The following is a 22988-nucleotide window of genomic DNA, read 5'->3' on the forward strand; positions in this document are numbered from 1 at the left end:
CTTCTTGTCGCATTTTAATAGGATTCACGCACCGAGAGACTCTTTTCAGCGCGCTTCTTTTTTGAGTCCAAATGTATTCATTTTCTTGCATCACGTTTTGCTCTTTTCTCCAGTATCTCAGGTATCTGTGTGCCAGTACTTTTGTGTACAGCTCAACCTGGTTTTGACGCAGGGGCTGTGGGAATTCGGATGAAAAGAAGGGCGTTCCATCCGAAAGAGATATGATAAAGGCATTACAGCATTGCTGATTGCTTTCAAGTGTATGCCATTTATATAGCATCGGCCAAAAGGCAAGACAGACATACGCATTCTACACGAATATGCCTTTGCGTTGATAAACGCATGGACAAATACGCAGCCTGTATTGGCCTGTTTACTCATTAGCCTCAAACCCGACTTCTTCCTTGATTTCACGTCGCTTTCAATTTTCTTTTTAATTAAAACCTATTGTATTCCTAAATATTGCTAAACTTGTATAGAAAGCTAAGTTTCGCGTATGGAACTCCCTCGAGGGAACTTTTCACAAAACCAGTAGCGCAATTGCGGACGGAAACAGCAGCAACTACAGCTGTGACTGTGTCTGCTGTTACCGTTAATAGGCATGCGCAGTAGAAATGGGATGTTCGTATGTGCGTATAATTGTAAATGGTAGGCAACGCAATCTTTCTAGTTAGTGGAGTTTCGAGTCATTGGAGTCAGCTTGCTAGCTCCATTTTTCCAGCAAGGTCGAAACATTTAAGAGCTAGAAAAGAATCAAAAAGAGACTGGCCAAAAACGAAGTCTGTCATATAAAGCCCAAATTTTCTTTAAGCGGAACAGTTAAAAACAGTACTGTTATTTTGTAGTCATTCGCTTATTTTTTGTGTGTGCGTCTATATGTGTGTCTGCTTCCAAATTGAATGGCATGCATTCGTGGCCTTTGTTCATTGTTCAATACACAAAGTGAAAGCGTTCTTCCGCTTCTTCAAAGATGGCGGAAATCGGCGGGTTCACGGCCGCAACGGCCCTTGCATCTGTACTAGCTGCTTTATTGACCCAAGTAATAAAATCTCTTCGCAAACCGTAGCGACGTGGTGCACGTAGAAGCCAAAGCGTTACTGAAAATTCAGTTGCTATATGAATCGAGTAGCGCAAAACGGGTACACCTCTGCCGCTAGTATCCATCCGACCCCCCCCCCCCCCCATCGATCTTCAATTATCTAAGCAGCATCAGCTTGATGCTTCAAGCATCAGAGCCTGTACTATTTAGTAGGATTAACCCCGAAAACGGATTCAATCCTCTTCCATAAAATTACGACTCCTCGATGATGCCAGGTTGTCTAATCGTCTTTCAATGGCATCGATTCGGGAAAGTATAATACGTAGGTAAATATCGAGCCAAGGATCGCAAGTTTCAATTGGAGAGTCTATCATTATCAAAGATAGTTTCTGTGCGTAAGAAATTCAATTTTTCCCAAACATTTTCGCGTATTGAACACTGCGTTCAAAACAACTTTTTAGACATATAGTATGGTTCTAAGTTTTTTGTGAAATTGTTTAATTATATTTTTAAATGCTTTATATTGGCTTGCGAAATGTATTGGATTATCGTGTCTATACGTCATCTTTGAGACAAATGTACCGCAAAAAGTCCAGTGGCGTAGCATCTAATGAGCACAGCCGTAGCTCTAGTGACCTGTTCAAAAGTGGACATGGAAAAGCCCAGGACGTTAATACCGGCGCTGTACTGTTCTTCAAGAACGTACTACACATCTGTGCTTCACCCAAAAGGTTTATCATGTACGATATAAAAGGTTGCTTAAAGGGCACCATGCACCCGCAAACCACATACAAAGCCCTAATGATTACCAAATTCTATGTAATAAAAACCAGCAATAAGCCTACCTGCAAAGAGTTCTAAATAAATCCACTCGGGACCCAAATGCAATGTATCTGATCGCACCTCTATAATAAATAGGTTTTCATTTCTGCTAAACAAAAACAACGATATAGCTATCGGAACACTTAATGTTATGAAAGAAAGGTTGTCAAAGCATTTCACTTTGTGACGCGGCATTTTAATAAGTGGTAAGTTCTAAAAAACTTCTGTATACTGCCCGCTGTTGCCAGAGATCTCATTTAAGGATCTTGTGGAAAACTCCCTCTAGTTGGAACTCGAACTTTAAGCTCCGTATTTCCATAAAGGCTTTTCGTGCTTTACGTGCGGTACTTCAGCTGTTAGGCATTACTGCAGACGATTGGTGCCTTCTGCTAGCACGAAAAAAGGTGTGTCTATAACCGGATTCGAGCTTGGGCTGCCTCATATGTCCCTGAGTTAGCACACAAGCACGTTACTCACTGCCCTACCAAGCAAGCATTTTCTGTTGATGAAACCCATTAATTATTTTAATGCATAGCTATTGAATTTTAGTAACTCGAAATTCAAGGGGACGGTGCTGAACCCCAAAATTCTATATAGTTACTTCACAATTATCCTTTAGTCTTAAATCGAATATATTGACACGCTATGATCAAAACATTAGTAAGAATCTATGAGAAATTCTCATTTAGCTGTGGCTATGGTTCGCCGCAACGCTAGCGCTAAAGACGCCTTCGATTTCCCCTTTGGATTTGTAAATGCATTACCATTTGCCTAACATGTACGCCACTATCAATTGTTTTTGAATTAGTTCGATTGAATTTTAAGGGGACGTTGCTATGCAATTTTTTTCCCATAAGCAACGAATCGGGTTCTAGCGAACCGACCCATTGCAACAGTGTCTACGGTCGCCTTTAGCGACAGATCACCCTAAGGTCACATCGCAAGGGCAGAAGGCATAGGGATATGTTAAGGTCATGCTGCTGCCGCATTTAGGACAAGCTTGTTGTACTAAATGTGTACATACTAGTACTTGAAGTTAGTCAAGGTACTAGTGTTTTTGCTTTGTTTTTTTTATTATGATTTTATATTTTTTATGACTTTCCATCTATGGATCTAAAATTTGTTACAATTAATGTTATTCACAAATGTGTGTATTACTATAGTTTTTGCTCGTCTACCACCTTGGGGTTGTATGCGGAAGGCCTCAAACATTCAACATTGCACCTGTAGAACCACATACTACGGTGTTCTAGATTTAACTAAAAAACGCAATGCCGGATAGTCTATCTTGCACTATTAACCAAAGATACCCGGCTAGGAAACATGCCGAGCAAATACCCTTCGTGTGTCTCACTGTTTTGCAACAACTAAAGCGAATATTTTTAACTAATGATGCAGGAGCACTATGTGCGTTACCTTGGTTGAAATCGCTGGTTTATATGTACATTCAATCTTCTATTCACAGCTTCGGGCGCAGTGCCTCAGTCATTTAATTGTATCATGTTTTCATCACTTCATTTGAAGTCATTCATCGTCTGCCTCTTCACAACGAGACTAAAACACACATTTTGTCCGCTATAATTCTTATCAACGAATCTACCCTGTAATAGTCGCTAAGCGTAAAGCTCTTTGTATACCCTACGGGACGCTGTCGTCGCAAACAATCTGTAACCGTCAAGGCCACAAGCGTAGAGACAGTAGCTCACCATACCGGCAGGATTTTAGATCGACCTCGTTTCCACCTAACAACAGCCGCACTTAGTTGTTTGGAAAGTACTTTCCCAGCGTCTATGTTCTTGTCACGACAAGGTGAGTAAGCATGCCCATTCGAGTCGATGCAAGAATTAACCGGAAACGGTCCTTTTCTCCCAATTGCACCTATTTCGGTTGTGGTCGCCAGCTCGATTAGACTCTGTTTCGCGAAGGGTTACACGTTCCTCTACAGTGGCCACTTCACTCTAAACTTCTTCTTCAAATTGCTCATTATACGATACGCGCAACTTTCCTGTACTGTCACGTAGATCGTCACGCATGCGGTCACGTATATACATACCTGTATAAGCCTTATCTATATTTGAGCACGTATGGTCTTTACACTGAGCGTTTAGCAGTGCTCGTTGATGCAAGGTTGGTCATTAACTACTGACATAATAAGCTACAGAATGCCCTGTTGCTACATAATTCCATGAAAATGTATAGCTATATATAATACTATACGAAGTATTAAATCTCTTACGTAGCTCCGGCTACTAAAAAATCCGCAGGAAACAGTTAGAGACAAGCGGGTTGCCTTATATAGCCTTATCTTCCTTCGATACGTATCTCACCGCATACAGCGATAATGCACTTCACACCGTCAGTATTCCTATGTGTCAAGAACACTTTCAAGGTATATTTGCAGACCTTAAAAATCGATAGCTATCGAAGTAAAAATCGACAATTACATGACCTCACTAACCATTTGAAGTAATTCTGCTAACAAAGCAGGGTCCCGTTTTGCAACTGCGCGGCACAGGTTAGACTGGTCACCACGCGTTGTCTCCCATTGCGTAATAACACACTGCGCCTATACTTAGCCGAATAAACTTGTTAGACGTCGTATTTTGCTGTTGCGTCCGTCTCAGGTGATACTATCATCAGTATATCAATGAGAGTCCTCTGCAAGAAGTCAGGCGACTGGTAATGACAGCACGGGACCACGGCCAAGAGCGGAAGCGTCGTTAAGCAGCTCTTGACACACTTCCTGAATTAGAGAGTTCTCTTCGCGGGCAAGTAGTCTTAGTGAGGGTTCGGTAACGGGAGCGTAGAAAAGAAAGACGCAGAGAGTCTTCCTTAACCTTTTTTGAAGAGCATGCCTCATTATTTCCAGAGAGAAAGAGGGGACTCTATTAGAAACTGATCTTAATGACTGTGTGCGTATGGCACCAAAGGTGTATGTCAAATAGGTGACACGACATAGAGTGTAGTGGTAATGGTATGTTGACAAGTTGGGTCAGTGCGTATTAACCTATACCAATGGTTTGACATGGTAGTGTAATAGGTTCCGTAATCCTGATCGTGTCATTACAGACAGAGAACTGTCTTTTAAGGACAAGTTAGACAAGTGCATGATCTGCTCTGGATGGCTAGGCGATTTATGGAAAGAGCCTGATAAAATAATTAACGACGATACATAGTGGCGGTACTCAAATAAAGAAGCTTTGACAGACGTGGCTATTGCTAATAAAAGTAGTCTCTCTCTGACATGCGCGCATTTGTGCCCCTAACTACGCTACACTCTACGGTTCTGGCTTTATCCTGTTCAATAATAATGTCTAGGAAGATTTCGTGGCCAGAAGTTTTGAAGCACCTACGGCCAAGGTCCGGCAAAAAATAAATAGATGCCGTATAATCTTCTTTGCTATATAACCGCTTTAGAAGAAACGATATGAGTCTAAAGATATCTATAAATACTAAGATAAAAAATAATGGATAATATTATTATAGAGGGATTATTATGGGTAATATTATTATAATAGAGAATGCCGAAAAAAATATTTTTATTTGCTATATTATTGATACGTCTCATTATGGCTTATACTATAAGGAAGTAAGGCTGGGGGCAGAAAGTAACGCTTTCGTAATTTTATTGGCAATTAGGCAAATTAATAGAGTAAATTTGTCATATGGAATACGACACACGTCAAAAATTTTATAACGCTTACTAACTGATTACGACCCAGAATCTGGCGGGTCTTCCTGGTGGGCTATCCTAACGGAATACAATTTCACCTTAAAACTTCATTTGCAAGATTGTCAAACGCCTTCCGACATCCTTCATTTTTTGTATAACGTACTGACTATGACATGGATTGGCATAACGAATGGCCTTGAGAATAGATTTCCAGGGTGCCTTCAGGCATTTTTTGAAGCACTCTGGAAAAGATGTCACTAGTCGTGTTCTAACCTATTCAATTTAAGCTACATAGGCAACATGAAATCCTCAATCTTTCTCTCAGCAGTGCAATAGCACCGTATTTAGCTACTAACCTGAGGAATACAAAAATGATTAAGCTTTTAAGCTAGACCTAGGCGCATTTTTTTTTTTAGTGTAATAATTCTATCGTCGACATAAGGGAATAGAAGGACATTTTGATACCGCAATGGTAACTGTCTCAACCAAAATTAGGCCTTTACCTTGATAACGATTAGGCAGACCTTCCGCTGGAGATCCCGGTACCTCATAGGATTCAACTACTAACGCAATAAATTAGAGCATAATTTCCCGTAGACAAACGGTGTTGTAAAAGTCTAATGGACGTCTAAACGAAGTATCGCTTAAGTATCGAGCACGAATCAGGTGTGAGTTTACTAGAGAACGTATAGCATTTTTCTATGTAAAGCTGAAAATTAAAGTCCTAGCTAAAGACCGCTGGTCGACTCCACTGATTGGCAGATACAGCTTTCCTTTAATCTAGGCAGAATATTTTTTCATATCTAAGCGAGAGACAAAGCCGGTCAATGGTTGTACAGGGAAAAAGCGACATCCGACCTTTGACGAAAATGTTTACCTTAGTACCTGAATCACCAGAGTTCAAGACTCGCAGCCATATGTCGTCTACGCTTTTGAAGCTTGTGGTCTTAATACTAATAAATAAACAAGCAAACCACGAATCCACATCGTCTATCTTAGAAGCCAGGCATAAATATTTTTTGTTTCGTCCGGAAATCAGCCGTTTATGGCTTTTGTTTGCCAGACATAAAACACGAAAAACATACTATGATTCCTTTCATTGTGATTTGTCTCAGCTTGAAAGAAGAATATTGTTTTTTTCAAACACATAGGCATACTAAAACGCGTATTAGAGAAGCCAGTTTTGTCGCCCCGTTCCCTTTTTTTGGAAAGCTGAAGTTTCAAAGGACTTAAAAGCCGGTATAAAAATGTAAAATGCAATAAAATGGAATATTAACTTATCTATAGGCAATCATTTGAGTAACTCTAAATTATATTTAAGACTTATGAATATTGTTAAACCTTGTTTATTTCAGAGAAAAATATAAGAAAATAGCCTTTATGTACGTGTTTCACTGCGTAGATCGAACTCGTACACCTGAGTGTTCGGCTCGTTTTGAAACAAAACTAGATCTAATGGTTATAACTAGAATGGCTAGTGCAGCAGAGAAAGGGTGCGCGATAAGGGGAAAGTAACACATTTAAAAGGGCAAGCGAGAGGGCCGAAAAGGAACAACAGCGTCCAGAATTTTTCTTTCTGGACTAAGCGATACGGTAATTCCAGTCTCTAAAAACGAATTCTGCAGTCAGCAGCTCTCGCAATCGACCAAAGACTTCTGCCAGGAACCAGCATGGCCAGGAATCGACTGGCGTATCGAAATGAGTCTAATGAGAAACTGAAAACGTGTGGAAAAGTCAACAGCAAGTAAGAAATTGATCGGAAGGGGGATGGGTGGGATGCAACTGACGATGGATCTGAAGCTCAATAGCAAAGCCCCATCACATCACATCACTGTCGGAAAGAAACGAAGGTAGGACGAAGAATCAGTTACGGATGCCTTCGGACGGTGGTGCCGCATTATCGCGTCTGTGCGCAAAAAAAAGTTTGGTAATGGCTTTTAATACTCCGGGATATACTGTAATAAAAAGTTGGGAATGGATGTTACTAGGAAAGCAAAAGGTTAAAAGCTAACTTGAGCTCGTCTACTATTTAACATATCCTATGGACTGTGCTTTATAATTTTTTGTGTTATGTGAAGCTTATTTTTTGAATAAATTTGCTCTAGCAGAGGGGTACTATTTACTATTGAGTAAATAATTAACAACCTTCTTACACAAACAAAAATAGTATTTTATAAACAGGAGCTAATGTCGTCTTATTCGTGTTTCAGGTAAGTGTGATTGTTTATCTGTGTGTACATTAGATGAACAAACCCAGCTTTGACTGATATAATTCGCAGGCGACCGGTATTGGGGTAAGGTTACTAGATACGCTTCAGTAAGTGATAGTAAGTCACAAATGACAAATAAGTGCCCTAGAGATGGCGGAGTCGTAATATTGTTGCCTGCCAATATGGCAGCTTGAGTTCTATTCTACAGGTCGCCAAGTATCTTTGAGGGTAGGCCGTTCATAATTCAAGTCATTGAATTATCTACATATGAAGACAAATGCCCGGACAACTGCTTGTTAAACGAGAGTAGTACAAAATCGCAGATCTGAAAAAGTGTCTTTTTTTGGATGATTTGCTAAATAATATTTATCTCAGTAAGGAATATTCACATTACACATCGAAATAGCATAATAATAATTATGTTCTATTTGAAGGTAAATCAAACTCTGCACTTTTCCTTGACAGTAGAATAATTCTTGATGGCAACTTGAGTAACTTGCTATTTTTCTATAGGCAGGTGCTTTTACGTGATTTCGCACTCTAAATTAAATATGCTAAAAATAAATAAAATAATAAAAGTTTCAATATCAATGACAGCAAACAGAAAAACCATGATAAAAGCATTATCTACAATTATAGGCATAGTAGAGAAAAGTACAACATATCAGGATAGTCGCGTTAGGTTTTGCAGAACTGGGGAATTGGCTCCCCTATTGGCCTATGAGCTTCGTAATAAATAGTGATGGAAAACTGCAGCTTTTATCTCAAGTACAACTCGCTTGTTTCAGGATGGTCGAATTTTTGTCCTATCTGACGTTAGTGATGTTCATGTGAATGAAATCGAGAGGTAGGATCAGGAACAAGTTAAAACCGCTCAAGTCTTCTCTCGACAGTCTCATGTTTACATTGTTTTAGGTTAAAGTTAGGTTTTTCCGCATGGCTCTTTATGTATAAGACGTCTGGCAACAAAATGACGCTGGCTGGCCCACCTGCTAAGTTGGGGTATTGATTTAGATCTTGGCATTTACGTGGCATCAGCGGATTTATTTGGCCAAGGTACCCCATTCGAGCTAGGCTGTGACGATCGTATAATGGCAACAGAATAAGCAGGATTTTTAGAATTTCTTCTTCGCTTAAATTGCTTGAGATGTTCAAACAACATCTACTACCAATCATGGTTAAATAAAATCGATATAAGAAAATGCACACGTATTGTGTGTATCTTGGTGAAGACGATAGTATGCGCTCCGTGTATAATATTACTGGCATAGGGCACTCTAGCGGTACAATAAATGTCCTCTCACTAATCCTTTATTTGAAAAAAAAAATTTTTTTTGATACTACGTTTCCTCTAATTGGATAACTATTGGTAGATAACGCTTTATTTTAGCAAAAATGCTACTTATCTTTTAGACAAGTTGTTATGTTAGGTTTGCTCCTTGTAGCTAGTGAACGTATGAAACGCCGTACAATGATCACCTGTCTGTCATTCGGTCAGCTCATATTAGAATTAAGGTCACCACTTATGCGTTACAATGCACCGAGAGATGTCTGCCGGTGGGTGCATCGGGTTTGCAGTATCCACTATTGAGGGTCTAAACTAAAACGGAATGATTGCGGCTAATTTTGAATATATACGTTCCTTTCGAATCGATCTCCAGAACAACCCTCACGACCCCAAGCAGCAAAGTACAGTAACTCAAGGACGCTTGTTATCCGTGCTTATATTATGCTTTATATTGAAGTATGACGGATTTCTTCGTGATGTTAGCAACATGTAGCATATAATTGAGTTAAACAGAGGTGCGACGGAGTGGTTAATCACGACAGCTCCAATGATTTAAACCTTTCAGCGCCCCATCATCCGAAGCATATGATTGTATCGTTGTGAATCGCTTACAATAATTTCACATATCGGCGCATTTTGAGTTTATCGCTTGATGTTCTGCACAGCCGTAAATACTAGCTTTTATGACATCGTTTCGAAAAATACGCTTGCAAGGCCAGGAGAAAGTGGAGTTTTTGTCATCGGATTCGTAACTCGTAAGCTGTTGCCTGCACTGCCGCTACGAGCGCTTCTGCAAGTGCAGACCCTGCTTGCTATAAATCGAGAGACCTTGCTTTTGCCAGTGCTACTAGCAGTGGCTTTATTCGCCTCGAAAAAGTCCAGGTTGTAATAACGGTCAGTGCAGCTCACGATATCGCAACGTGAACTGCGTCACAATGTCGCTCATGCTTACGCCTTTACCAGGTGTCGAGAAAAGGGGACTAAGTTCTACAGCGCAGAGGACGACCGTGCCCGGCCTAAGCCTAGATGACTTCAATGACACTATACGTTTCGGTCGTCGACAGGGGCAATAGCAGCAGTAAGATGTGGGACGATCGCGTGAGAGGGGGAAGATAGCCGAATAACGCACCCGTGGAAAATGTATGTGTCTGCTTCGATATTTTGGATCAGCTCTGGTATTACTCGCTTAATCAAAAACGAAGTAACAACTTGCAGAGTCCTCCTTGTGTTGGCTCATGGTCTGTTCGAACCCTATAGAGGATCGAGATTTTTTATTTTTAACTGCTGCCAAAGGAACCATTGAAAAAAATTAGCTGATCATTCTAAGTCTTCTATGTAATAATCATTTGGTGGAGAGAAGATTCAGAAGCTAATTAAGGAACTGGCGATAGCTCACAGGCATCACCTGCGAGCACCCCTGCTCCAGAAGATCTCAGTTTTGAAAGTTCTTCTTGCACGTGATATTTACTATTCACAACATGGACACATGCGAGTGGCACGGATACGGTGCCCTCTTTCATTTCTCTAAGCATGAAGTGCGGATCATATTAGAGCCCCGCAAATGTGGACAGCTTCCTAGACATTGTCTGCACTCAGTTTTTCATCAATCCACTAGTTGGCCTCTAGTTAATAAGACAAAATAGCTGTATTTTAAAGATCAAACAGAGTATTATCCACAACGAGAATTTAAACCAAAGAACGTGTCTTTCTAAATTACAAGCTCCCTTATTATTACCGCGAGACCTCACACATCAGAGGTGCTTATTCACTATCTAACATGCGACCGCTAGTCAATCAATTGTAACTCTTTAACAAGAGCCAGATTCGATCTGTACCTCGATGATAACAAATAGCTCAGCAAGATAAACGTGAAATTTATCAGATCGCAGCAGCAGCAACACAAACAGAAAAAGTAAAACAATAAGATTTATCTTGTCCTGCGTTCTTTTTAGTTGTCCTACAACATCTGCATAGATAGACACCAGTGTTTCTGTCCGCAGCTTTTTCTTTTTATATTACCCATCTGTGGTGCCACTACTGCTACTGGAGGGACCTATCACTGCTTCTAGCAGACTATGACTGCCAATTCAACCAAAGCAGTAGGCCACTTAGATCTATGGCCATAAACGGGTCCACGGGGTAACGACTGCCATTCCGAGACACAGCAGTAGCGTCCTGCCAGGCTCCTTGTCTGGTCAGTGCATGTTAGCGCACCAGAAAGAGAGCTTTTCTGTCTTTCATGGTTGGGGTCACTGACGCCGGTGAAGTCGACTCAGGAGACGAGATATCCTACGATTCGACAAAGACGTACGCTTCGGGCATCTTCCATCGATCATGGAGAATATCACCTCTGCGTCCAGTGCACTTTCGGATCGGGTGTGACAGAGAATCAGAGGCAGAGAAGCCCATTGAGGGTACGAGTAGCCACGAAGGTGCAGTGTAGCGTCCCAAATTCTCTATAGACTCGTGCCGCCCGTCCATATGTGTCTAGCTGTGGACTTCTACGAAGCTCCGTTGGTTGACAGTTTTCTGCACTTGACGACTGCGCGCACACTCTGCTTGCAGTACGATAGAAGAGTCGGGAATAGGTACGATGCTGAAGCAGCGAAATACGGCAAACACCAAAGTAAATGAACCGACGTGTAGCCGACAGGCTTCCATATCCACGATGGATACACGCAGTAGGGCACTAAGCGACCTTTGAAATTACGCACGAAAACAGGCCGTTTGCCTATTATAGTTCAGACGACGATAATAAGTACGAAGCAAAAAAAAGACTCCTTTTAGGATCTAGGTAATTAAAACATGTTTCCAATACTTAGCGGTTTTGGAATTATCAGCTCCTATATTTTCGGCTGAATTACTATAAATGACACACCTGCCAGACAGCTTTCATGTTCAAACCTGTTTCCAACTCGACAAGCCGGCCCACAGTAATATTACGTGCATTCTCATCTATGCTGCTCTCCCAGACTCTAACATGTATGAAAGAAAATATCTGCTAGTAACTTTTCGAATAGGAGCAAGGCCGGCGGATCAACGGACCAACTCATCCGGCAGCAAAGGTAGCAAGTTTTATCTTCGCAAAGAAGCAACTAAGTCACTAGTGCGTCCCTCTGAGTTTAGTTAGCAGGCCGGTCGTCTGCTTGCCATTACGAAGGCCGGTGCAGATCCTTCGTAATGGCAAGACGTAGAGAGGACGTCTTGAGGCCGTCCTTCTCGTCCTCGATCTATAATTAATCGCTATCTTTTAAAACGACAGGCACGGGCACTGTGCCAATTGGCCGATTCCCTGACTAACAGTCGTTTATCTAGAAGCCACACTCCGCTCTAAAACAGCAGCGAGCAAATTTTCTTTTTAGAATAAACACAGCAGGCCGCCCGGAGCGTAGCGGAGTCACAGTGCTAAGGAGCTCCAAATGCTCTAAGGATTCTGAAGGCTCGCCCCAAGGAGGCTCGCTTTCTTAGAGCATATGGTCGCAGTAGTGGAAGCAGCTCTAGCTTTCCAATTAAACCTTTGTTCTCTTTCGCCATGTGCTCTAGCTGCTGTCATTTCATAGTAGCTAAAAAGGGTCTCTTTACGTGCAGGTGAGTACAAGGTGCATACGTAGGCATACACATGGCTAAATCTCATTTAAATGCGTTCATGGAATACGCTTCTCTCGCCATACGACGCTTAAGCGCAGTCATTAGGTAGCGGACGTTGAAGCCAGCCTACACACAGCATGTTAACATAATTCATTTATTAACTTCTGGGCGACGATAGCGGGAAGTAAAGACGGTCGCACTTATGAGATTAGGTCGAAGGCTACCACCGCACATTAAGCGACAACTTTCACATTAGAGAAAAAAGGTCGGTGTCAGCTCTGAAGAAAAGGGAACGGAAAGATGGAGAGAAGAAATCGGCAAGAAAGGATACGGTTGCTGAGAGCAAGAACGTGGAAGAAAGCAGCCCTAAGTATGAAAAGGGGGACTTTCAACAAGGCACTTCAATTAAAGGCAAAGAAGCAATGGCGACATTTCACTTCCAATGTTGGATAGTCTGTAAGAAATTAATACGGAAAAAGCGAGATTACAAAGAGAGCGAGAGGGAGAGTGAGGAAAAGAAAGAGAAAACAAAAGCTGAAGAACCAATTTTCATCGCCGTATGCCCTGTTACCACAGGCCATAGAGAGAGTTTTCAAAAAAGGTTGCACATGTCGCTGTTTTTATTATATTTACTATATTTTCAGACGATGTATATCTACTTGATCAGATAAGATAGGCTAGAACAAGATAATAACAATTATAATAAGAAGTATTTTTGACAAATGTGTTCTTCAATTATAAAGAAACAGAGACTATACATAGCCCTAAGTATCCGTTGTGTTCAATGTTCGTCTACGGCCACCCGCAATATTACGTGAACTATTTTCAGATAGCGGGTTACTGCACCGGACGGTATTGCTTTTCACTTAAATTCAACCTTATGTAAGAAGCGTACCTACACAGTATATGCATTAAGGATAATTTACGTGGAGCTTTATTCGATACCAAGTTCCAGAGTATGGATATAATTTCCTGTCTCCTTCCCACAGGACTGTTTGAGGTTAGTGCCCAATATAGTGCAGAGTATAAACCCATTTCTAACTCCCCTTTTCTCCGCATACTCTACCACTGCAGATGAAACCGGAACTGTTAGGTGTAATTAAACTGCACGAGATTTTCCTGATCTACCTGAAATAGCAAGGAGCAGTTCGGATGCACAGATCGAACTGAGAACGAGCCAACAGCTTCATTAGAGAAGAAAGGCGCCATCGTGCAAAGGTGTTACAGATGCGAAGAGTCTGCTTGATTGCAGGTGTAGTAGGTATTTTTGCAACCGTCAGTAGCATTGAGGTCGCATTTACGACCGCGTCTGCGGTTGCTTCCATTAGAATGGGTATTGAATCCTACTGTTCCTTAATCTACATCAGGGAGATCAGAGGCCTACGTACATACGCGCGTGGACTCTCTAAGCTTTGATGACGTACAAGTAAAGGCTCACCGGTTTTTAGGCGACGACTTTTGAAACTGTGGTGTAGTTTTAATTGCAATCTCCCGATTCGAGAACTATCAGCGGTGCGGATCTGCAGAATTGATAAAAAGGGGTAGATGACTAAGTCTTAGTGGGGATTTTTGCATATACTCGTCGCTTTTCGTAGCTATGACAACGGCAGCGGATATGAGGTATCGAGCTGTATTGGCTAATTTGGTGCACGAAAACGGGCCAACATGCCAAGCTCACGACACGTGCGGCCGATCCAGCGTTTCGGGCTGCTAACACAACGCACTCCATACGTTTAAAGAAAAACCTGTCTGCGTGCATTTCCCCAGTGATCCCTAGCGTCGGCCATTTTTTTAATGTGATTGTTATCCACCTGCGACCGTTGGTAGGATTTGCTGCCGGCTACGATATAACGGAATACGAAGGCAAGTGCTCTACAACCGTTTTGCAGATGGAGTAGTAGCAGCAAAATGTGAGGATCGCGCTTTTGCTAGGCGCTGTTTGCGGCTTAAATCCACCTAAGAGTTAACGCAACCCTGCTGTCTTCCAAGGAACGCGTCTCGTGTACAGCATTGAGAGGCTGCCAATCTAGTCACTGACGCCGCTGCAAGGGCTGGTGTTGACTCCTTCGCTTTCTTGACGCAGATGAGAGGCGCGCGCGCCTCTCGAAGTCACCGTCTTCTTCAGTCTAGCAAGTTCGCAAGGGTAGAATCTATCTCTCACAGGGCCTATTCATTAGGAGCACAGGGGAGGACCTATCGGCAAAAGTAGTGTAGGTACTCGATTGTTTCTGCGATTAAAAGGAGATGAGCTTATACGGGGCGGATAGAAGGAGAAAGATAGGTGATGGAGAGGGATCGGGATAATGAGTTGCAATCAGACAAATTTCGCGTGAAGTTAAACTCCACCGCAGGGCATCAGTTGTCTCTGGCATATACTGGCGAGGAAACCATGGTTAGGTACTTTCGTTGCTAAAAGGAAACGGCAGTTTCTCATTGGGATGGCGTTACGACTTATGCAGCTTACGGACATAGTGCGAGCAGCCGGCATCTAGCCCACAAAGTGAATTAAGAAGTGTACTTCGCGGAAGATAAAGCCATTTTTGATCTCAATGAGCCAATACAGTTAGTGGTGAGGTTATAATTGTGTGATTTGTAGAAAATATCCTTCTACTATATAACGCTATAAATAATTTATTGTAAATCGTGAAACACGGAAAACACGCCAGAACGACAACTTTAATGTGTTCTTCCACTAACAACATCTCTTCTGAAATTTGCAAACTTTTGTTGGCAGCCGAACCTCCAAAAAATGGCAGGCACAAAGAGCCATATGGTTTATGATAGCATAAAAATGCAGTGTAAATAACGTTAAAGTAAAAATGCTTTCTTCGTCTATTACCGATTTACATAGTTTATCAAAGGCCGCAACGATGAATCGCACGGGGGAGCGAGTTGAGGAAAATCAAGAATAAGCTGAGACGCTAACAGAGATCATAGGCAGGATACCCAACAACAGCAGATCGGTCCGTAACGATTTCGGTAAACGTTATTGTTTTCACAAGAGCAGCGTACCTGTTGATCAGAATGCGAGGGATGCATGTCAGCACTATATATATGAATATATATACTGCTGACACGTTGCTGAATATATATACCACGCTGTTAGCAGCAAATTGGCGAACATTACAATTAAGACGTTTTATTTTTGTATAACAGCATACGACTTTGGTGTTTGCTATAACGTATCAAAATGCCGATAAAAGAATCGGCAACAATAGTGATCAGATTTTTACCTTGCTCTGAGGCAAATGGATGGTAACAGCTTTAAGAGTAAAATGGAGCGTTAGCGATAAAGATTTCCTGAATATCTATTAAAAAAATGTAGGCTGAATTCACTATAGATTCTGCTAAGCTAAAAATAGTCATATTCAGATCTGTTCAAGAATTTTCAGAAAAAGAGTCATCCATATTTGTCTTATGTAGGCTACCTTCAATTCTAGTAGGTTAAATGTAGATACCTATTGAATAACTTATATAGACAGGACTGACATTGTGGGTTGTGTATCGAGATTATTTTCTTCAGTAACGACCGGCAGCGTGCTTTATTTGTCTTTATCAAACGCTCTCTTTAAGGCGCATAGTTGACGCGATTCAATGGACTGTTTCTGAGGTCTACTCAACGTAGTGAAGATTCAGCACAGCTTTTGCCTGTGTAAATAAGCACAAAATCAACAACTCGCTCCGCAAGTTTGCCCCATGCGTGCCACATGGACCATAATATGCCGCGTGGCGGACGTTTGTTGACAAATCATGTACAGAACTGTGCAGTTGCACCAGCTTTTCAGGTGCGGTTACCTAGCGATCCAGTTTCGCGGTTCCGTCGTCAGTAAAGGACAAAGTTTATTCTTGGCGTGCAAGGCACAGCGACGTTGGGATCAACAGCTCGACGAAGGCTAACGATGGCGGCCACACGATGAGATCGCTGCTAGACACATCCCTTGATAGGAGTCCATCTTGTCTCGTTTGCATAGAAGTTTCGTTTGCCTTCAATGCAGCCAGGGCTCTGTCGACACAACCATACGTCGTTCTCGTCTTCGCAAGCTCTCGCTATCCTTTCTTTTTCTTCCCAGTCCTTCCCCCACTTTTACGAATACGAAATGCAACAAAGGCATAAAGTGTGGTCCATCTATGTCAAATCATCTCGTATTCCTCCCGCCACATTTCCAGAAGCTTCCATTCTGGCATCACTGGCAGGTCCTGCCAAATAGGTCAGCCTCGAACTTCAGGTTATTTTACAAGCACTGCTTTAACGTTTTTTGCTATTGGCAGGACTGTTAGATTAAGTCATTGCGGTAGGACCGTAAGACTATAACGCTTTCACTGGTGTTGCAATATGAAAGGAAACCGTGAAAGAAAAACTATGCAACGATAGTATGGATTGTATGTTAGGCTGTTGCTAGGAATAGCGATTCATACGACAGCCTAGAAGACAGCCCCCAGGATCAGAAGTGGACCAAAGACAATCTGCATGGTCAAGTATCTACGTATGTGTCGGTTCTTTCTAATTCCCGTACAAATATGCAAGAGCGACCACACACAACCGAAGCGAAAAAAGTCGCAGGCCATAGCCGCAGGCCATAGACCTTCGAACGGATGCCCAGAGTCTAGCTCTAGGCTGGGACCAAACGACCTGGTTGAGCTTGGCCAACCAGTGTTGGGCGGCCATTTAGCCATTACGGTTGATTTGAAGTCTTGTCATGGTCGGCTATCGAAGACTCTGTGGGAGAAGCGCAACTCACAATGGCCCAAAAGGGTTTATTGGAGAAAGGAAAGGCACGGGCGTAAAGGCAATACAGCTTGGTTCAAATACATAGATACACACAGTGCTGTCATCTTCGTATAAGCGGTCTAAGTGTGGCTAGAATGGTCCTAGCCCCTGTCGTTGGCTGACAGGCAGCCGGCCGCCAGGCCAGACAGTTTAGTCAACCCGCTTGTTTTGGTCACTTTGGCGTGTGGCTTGCCTTGGCTAGTTTCGTGTAGCTTACTTCCGTGAAGTGCCTTCTGGTCACGTCGCGTAGTTTGTCTCTCATCGCCATCTGTCGGACAAGTGTCACTCACAGGCCCCCTGTGCTCCTAGCTTCTCTTCGGCCTACCCGCAACTGCACAGGCTATTGCCACACCATCGTCACGGACGCACTTGTCAGTTTGCTTGCCACCATCACCATTTGCTACTTCTCCAATGGCGTTAACATCGGCGGCAGCAGTAGTAGTCTCTCTCTTTATCTCAACCTAGTTCAAAAAAAAAGATATGGAAAAGCCTCGGAAAAGGACGGAAAGTTAGCGCAACCAGATCACCAAAACCAGCCAAGCCGAAGATGTGTCTACAACACACCGGATTTAGGATGCTGAAAGCTAGGACAGACTCTGAAAGCTGGGAATTAGGAAGAAACTGGGAAAAACTAGCAGAAAAGATGTCCATCGGCGGTAGAGGACGGCTAGGATGAGGGGGTCCGACGGCGGCCCCGACGTAGCTAGGCGTAGTAAAAAAGCGGAGGAGTAGGTTGGTTGCCGGCGGTCGAGCCGATGCTAAGCAATTATGACGACGGTACTGCTAGCAAGTAGGAACGGGTCTGAACACTTGAAGGGTAGGGCGAAACTGGGTCCTGGGGAAAGGGACAAGGAAGGAATAATCAGAAGGGGATTCCGACGAGCCCGTCACAAAACGGGCAAGATTCTACTACTTTGTGGGAATGCGGATGACTTGCCGACTGGGAAGCTTTGCTTCGTTTTTTTGATGTGGCCACTTGGTAACCTGACCAACGAGTGCTGCTGCGATTGCCACTACAGACTTCGACGTCCACTATTCTTCTCCTTTCTGGGCTTCAGTAAAAGCTACTTACGCCTCATCTTGGCAACGGGGCCACTGCTGGTGCTAAATCGTCCATCTCGGCAGATGTCCGAACTGGCACAAGGCAACTCAGCTCAACTAGGATCTACCCGAGTTGCCTCCAGCAGGGAGAAGAAAGTAGCAGCTGCTTGGAGAGCTTCGTACAGCACTAACTATTATAGGCGTTCCTGTGATCTCGATTCATTTTCACGCTCACAGGGTGTGTTGATAGCCGCAGAACTTGCTGTACTTTGCTCTGTCCTCTATGCTACGTAGGGGATGTGACCCTGTCGGGGACCGCAGAAACTAAAGCCGATTTCGGGTAGGCATATAGTTAGCCTAGATAGCTCGCAAGTCTCATGTCGCGGCTTCGCAGTAGGACTGGCATCCTGTCGTCTGTCTGACGTCCTTGCCTCCTCTCCTTTCACAACGTATCTTTAGACGACTGCTAGAAGCGGATTGGAAACTTTTCAATAAATCCAGAAATAATGGTACCGTATAACTACACTAGCAACTCACTGCTCACAGCCTCAACGAGGTTCGCAACCTCACATTCAAAGTCGAACGAAGATAGTACTCCCTGCGTGCAGGAAGTGGATCGTAAGTGTTTACAACTATAGAGGATCCCTCTTTCATTTCGGTGTGTGTCGTGTCTGTAAATAGCATTAGCCCGAAATGAGCATAGGGGTGTGGGTTAAAGGCGGTTAAAGTTTCGCTACCCTTGTTTCCTACCAAAACTTACGTAAGTAGCTGTAAGGTATAGACGACAACTGAGACTAAGAGGGTTAAACTCGAAAAAGCAAGTGTACGCGAGCTGTAGAAGTGGTCTACAATTTTTGTAGTATGACGGAGTATTCGCTTAGCTCAGATACGCAGATCAGGAAACAATGTCTAAAACACAACAAAACACGTGAGGTACGCTGCCAGTCTCACTTAATTCTCTGTTCAACTGTTTATATCCAGTTTATTATTAGTTATTCAGTTACTTTCAACAATATTTATGGTCATTTGCGTACACTGAGCAAACCCAAATGGTGATTGCATGACGCTATTAGGTATAATATATATATACATATATATCATTATATTATATTATCAGTTATATATATTGCATTGAAGTTTTTAATAGAAAATGTGAGATGTATGTAGAATTGATGTGAACGATCCTTCTGTTTATGAAGGCCGAAAGTTTTGACCTAGCGACGCAGCTATCGATGAGACGTTACTTAGGCAGACTCCGTGATTTGTTAAACGGCGGTCATCAACAACAGATGATTCGGTAAATATCTATTAGTATATAGATAGTTGCTTTCCAGTGTGGAATATCTTTCGGTCTTAGAGAATTTCTGAGCACGCTGTCGTATTCCTTAACTAAATTTCAGGTCAAATTTTTAGCCTGTGTATATATATACACGTAATAAAATTTGGGCTTCATTACGGGTTTTCTTTGCCCTGAATTAGTCTCTGTGATTTTCTGATCTGGTTCCTATTAGGTTTGAGGAGGATTTGAGGAGAATTTAGCCCAGCTGATGGTAAGGGCACATCTGAGGATAGAACTACAAGAGAGAAGTATAAGAAGCAAATATGTAGTTTGATACATCTATGGTGACTAGGCGATAGATTAATTCTATGTTGTGCATTTGCTAACCCTTGACTGCTTAGATTGCTTTGTTAATACTGACCTCCACCGTGCTATCATCTAACCTTCTTCTGATTCCTCGGATAATATCCGATATGTGTTCCCTACGCATTTCCTACGTGTACACATGTACATCTATATGACACCGTCTCTGGTCATATATTGATCTTGGCTTCTTCTTGCAAGGCGTATGGGTTTGTTAAAATACTCGGTTAGGTACCAATTACATTAGCATATGACTGAACAGGGGGGTACGAGAGATATATATTCTGCACAGTGGCTCACAGTAGTCTAACGCCGCGTGAGACAAGCATAAGCCTATAGGTAAGAAGACACATCCCTCAAGGGATTAAGCACAGCAGCAGCAAAGAAACGGACAAGTAAGGACTTTATCCTAAATAGGAATCGTAGCGACTATATCTCTTTTCGTCAGCTTCCGGGAGCTGTGAAAAAAATTTATAGACAATAACGATAGGATAACGTGTTAAGCTAAAACCTTCGAATCTGTTCAGCCAAAGCTAGTTTAAAATAGACACATCATTAATCGATACGCAATGTATATGTTATGTGTCAATACGACAAAGAAATTTTGCCGTAGAAATGGCTTATTCGTATATAAAAACAACTTACGCATCCACATTAGATGTTAACCTATACCTGGCGGAAAATTATAGTTCCTAACACAATTAAGAATTTTCTATAGGCGACTCCACTGCCTCTGACCTGTGCATTTTCCCTATTACTACCGTTTCCTGGAAATTACTGAACAATGCGATCTTTACAAAGCTAATTCATATCGCTGCTCTTACCTACCCAATTATTGGTAGTTATTGAAGTTGCATATCTACAGGGAGACAGAATGGCATTCAACAGGAAAGAATAGTCGGCACCCTTTACTTTGTAAACTTCCCCTTTCTTTACATGGTATATAGTTCGTTGGGTATTCTTTGCTTTTGCCTTTTTACGTTGCTTTATGACCCTACAATTTAGAACTCCTTCAACTTTTGCTCATCCCAATTTCCAGCCAGATTCTGGAACAGGTACCGAAGGCTGATCACGTCCAAACGACCTCGGGCGTTTCGTTAATGCGCTTCAGCGCAGCTTTGTATAGGATGGTTCTGACCATGCCTTACGAACTGGCAGATAAGCGAACAAACCGATGAATGCGTGTCGTTGAACTGAAGGGTTTCGTCGGTTGTTCCCGCTATTGTCATGAAGGCGACGACGGCTACGATCTGAGCTCCTCCTTTTCTCCCATGCGGATACATTGTAGGACACTAGTCAGTTCGAAGAAGGTCCAAGCATGAGGTTGTACGTGAACCTTGCAAATATACTTGAACCTCGAAGCCAGTGGGGCAACTGGTACAGAGCTGACAGTGCCCGACATGGGCCTCAGAGGACGGTTCCAACATTACCGAATACTATTTTGGATAAGTTTACATCATACATTACTCAGATCCGCGATGGACCATCGCGGATTTGAATAATGTATCGAAGGGGTTTTGGGCTGCGCGACAGCGTACGGGCATACGCCCATCGTGTTGGATGAAAATAGTGAATTCTACACATATCAGAGAGCACATCTTTCTCGTTCATGTTCGCTGCACTTTCTTACCTAGGCCATTGCTATCTGGCGGTCCATTGAATTGTGTGATGCCTTAAGGCAGTGGTGATCTGAATGAACCTGGTCGCACAGGTACGACTGAACCGACGTTGCTGTGCCTCAGCCATCAGTCTTATAATGGACAGCACATTAAGGGAGTAAAAAACTACAGAGTTCTATCAATTTTTTTTGTCACGACTCAGGTGCGTCTTCAATTACCGAAGCCATCGTAATCACAATAAGGTGTACATTTTTTTTCGATCTAACAATATTTCAGTTTGCGATCGGGTAGCGCCTGTTCCAACAGCAAGATCACTGCTTCTCTTCCTAGAGCTTTCTTTTATGGTTGATATGGCCATGGGAAGCACATCCTTGAGTGTTGAGCTTGTCTTCGGTTAAGCTTGGCGCTACCCGGTCCTAATCAACAGTTTGATGAGTATTTCATTCAGAACCTATTTGCTGTATACAAATGCGTGTGAACAATATAAACAACAACAGACGATGGAGTAAATGCTTAGCATTTTCATAATAGTGACTCATACTGAGAAAATTAAAAGATCTAGTTATCATAGCCGAAAAGGGTATAAAATATAAATGACCAGGAAGAGATCATAAAAGTACTTCTCACCTTATCCTTTTTATTCATCTATTGCAAAACCGGATATTATTAATAATTATTTTTTATTTCTAAGCTTCGTAAAACTATACTCTGTTATGCACGAGTTAACACGTTAGAATTAGGACATTATTTACGTAGCGTGCTAATATCCACTAACAATACTATATAGTCTGTGCGATCACTACTAATACACTGTCCTCCTAACAGCTGTTGATTCCCGCTTATGTTCTGGTGGTACTTTTACACATTTTACTGTATCTAGGACTGTGCGTACCCAAACAAAGTCAATATTACCTACATAAATTGCTGGCCGAAATCGCCGTAGCGGTCGATCGCGTTTCTGGGAAAAAAAGGGGCATTGACGATATTGATCCTTGGGCACTGTCTTTGAAGAGTACCTCCGTGCTGCAGTTGCTGCTGAGCTACTGGAATTTGCGTACGTGCGCTCGCGCCACAATAGCACAGCCCTAATCTTTACTATTGACGGTCTTGATTTTTAGACGGGTTTTCGACACCGGCTGCAGCGGCCACTTCGCTGTGATCAAGCAACTCACTCTGTCAGTGAATGCGGACTACGGCTGTGTCATAAGGCCGTAGGCACGTTCATGGCCTGTCTGTTGGTTGTAGCGATGAAAGCAGCGGCCACTGCGCTATTTGTTTCCCCGCCGATGGGACTGTAC

General features: G+C 42.5%; 1 protein-coding gene and 1 long non-coding RNA gene across 3 annotated transcripts in view; one reads left to right on the plus strand and one right to left on the minus strand.

Moving 5' to 3' along the window:
- LOC111243137 (uncharacterized) overlaps nt 1–4616 on the minus strand; it is a 48956-nt gene extending 44340 nt beyond the window's left edge. Inside the window, exon 1 of one of the 2 annotated variants that reach the window (XR_015317582.1) lies at nt 4320–4616. This is a non-coding gene — a long non-coding RNA (uncharacterized LOC111243137). The remainder of the gene's footprint in view (nt 1–4319) is intronic. The other variant, XR_002670330.2, reaches the window with a different exon arrangement.
- LOC111242808 (uncharacterized) overlaps nt 1–22988 on the plus strand; it is a 403678-nt gene that overhangs the window by 155425 nt on the left and 225265 nt on the right. The gene's annotated exons all lie outside the window — the stretch shown is intronic.

This window comes from Varroa destructor, unplaced genomic scaffold (genome assembly GCF_002443255.2).
Source record: "Varroa destructor unplaced genomic scaffold, Vdes_3.0 BEIS01000001.1, whole genome shotgun sequence".
NCBI lineage: Eukaryota > Metazoa > Arthropoda > Arachnida > Mesostigmata > Varroidae > Varroa > Varroa destructor.